Here is a 2,302-nt window from a genome sequence, read left to right as displayed (position 1 = left end):
GCCAGTATTGAAATGACGGTTGTAAGCACAATGCCACCAGACATTAAGGCGCACTCATAGCTAAAAAGGAGCAGTAATAATTAATAAAGACAATTCTTAATATATAATGCGTGCCTTGTTATTTTTCCCATGGCGTGCCGGTTTTGCAATTCCGTTGCAACGATTTGGAAGCCGGCATTTTTTGACCAAGTCTCCTTTCAAAGTATTCTTTTATGATTTAAGGGGATGAATCTTCCATTTTAACATTAGCTGCCTTTGTTTGTCTTCATCTAGGATGGACTATTTGCTGCTGACTATAGAGCAATTCAGTGACTTTTGATACATGTACGCTGGTTCTACAGAAAATCACCTTTAAGGCACTTCCATCAGCTCATAGGGTCATGTGATAGGAGCAGAATTAGGCCATTCGGCCCATCAAGTCTACACTGCCATTCAATCATGGCTGATCTATCTCTCCCTCCAAACCCCTTCCCCTGCCTTCTCCCTGTAACCCCTGACACCCGTACTAATCAAGAATCTATCTATCTCTGCCTTAAAAATATCCACTGTCTTTGCCTCCACAGCTTACTGTGGCAAGGAATTCCACAGATTCACAACCTTCTGACTAAATAAATTCTGCCTTATCTCCTTCCTAAAGTAATGTCCTTTACTTCTGAGACTATGGCCTCTAGCCATCGACTCTCCAACAACATCCTTCTCCACATTCACTCTATCCAAGCCTTTCACTATTCACGAGTGGATCGATAAAGTAAGGGCTCAGCCTGGGCCAGTGCGATGCTCCACTGATGTGAATTAGTACTATAGACACACAATCTTGATATTGTTTAAGAATCGGAAGAACAGAGGTAGTTTAGCATTTGACAATAGACAATAGGTGCAGGAGTAGGCCATTCGGCCCTTCGAGCCTGCACCGCCATTCAATGTGAACATGGCTGATCATCCCCAATCTGTACCCCGTTCCTGCCTTCTCCCCATATACCCTGTCTCCGCTATTTTTAAGAACCCTATCTAGCTCTCTCTTGAAAGCATCCAGAGAACCTGCCTCCACCACCCTCTGAGGCAGAGAATTCCACAGACTCACAACTCTCTGGATGAAAAAGTGTTTCCTCATTTCCGTTCTAAAGTGTTTCCTCATTTCCGTTACTCCTTATTCTTAAACTGTGGCCCCTGGTTCTGGACTCCCCCAACATCGGGAACCTGTTTCCTGCCTCTAGCATGTCCAAACCCTTAACAATCTTGTATGTTTCAATGAGATCCCTTCTCATGCTTCTAAACTCCAGAGCGCACAAGCCCAGCTGCTCCATTCTCTCAGCATACGACAGTCCCGCCATCCCGGGAATTAACCTTGTAAACTTGGATAGGCTGGGTTAGTGGAAAAAAGCATGGCAGATGCAGTATAATGTGGATAACTGTGAGGTTATCCACTTTGGTGGCAAAAACAGGAAAGTAGACTTTTACCTAAATGGTGGTCGATTAGGAAAAGGGGAGATGCATCGAGACCTGGGTGTCATGGTACAACAGTCATTGAAAGTAGGCATGCAGGTGCAGCAGGCAGTGAAGAAAGCGAATGGTATGTTAGCATTCATAGCAAAAGGATATGAGTATAGGAGCAGGGAGATTCTACTGCAGTTGTACAGGGTCTTAGTGAGACCACACCTGGAGTATTGCGTGCAGTTTTGGTCTCCAAATCTGAGGAAAGACATTCTTGCCACAGAGGGAGTACAGAGAAGGTTCACCAGACTGATTCCTGGGATGTCAGGACTTTCATATGAAGAAAGACTGGATAGACTCGGCTTGTACTCGCTAGAATTTAGAAGATTGAGGGGGGATCTTATAGAAACTTACAAAATTCTTGAGGGGTTGGACAGTCTAGATGCAGGAAGATTGTTCCCTATGTTGGGGAAGTCCAGGACAAAGGGTCACAGTTTAAGGATAAAGGGGAAATCCTTTAGGACCAAGATGAGAAAAACAAATTTCACACAGAGAGTGGTGAATCTCTGGAACTCCCTGCCACAGAAGGTAGTTAAGGCCAGTTCATTGGCTATATTTAAGAGGGAGTTAGATGTAGGCCTTGTAGCAAAAGGGATCAGGGGGTATGGAGAGAAGGCAGGTACAGGATACTGTTGAATGATCAGCCATGATCATATTGAATGGTGATGCAGGCTCGAAGGGCTGAATGGCTTACTCCTGTACCAATTTTCTATGTTTCTATGATTCTAAACCTACGCTGCACTCCCTCAATAGCAAGAGACTGGCAGATGCTGAAATCCTGGGCAAAGTGCTGGAGGAACTCAGCGGGTCA

This window comes from Leucoraja erinacea, chromosome 2 (genome assembly GCF_028641065.1).
Source record: "Leucoraja erinacea ecotype New England chromosome 2, Leri_hhj_1, whole genome shotgun sequence".
NCBI lineage: Eukaryota > Metazoa > Chordata > Chondrichthyes > Rajiformes > Rajidae > Leucoraja > Leucoraja erinaceus.
Note: the sequence above shows the minus strand (reverse complement) of the source record.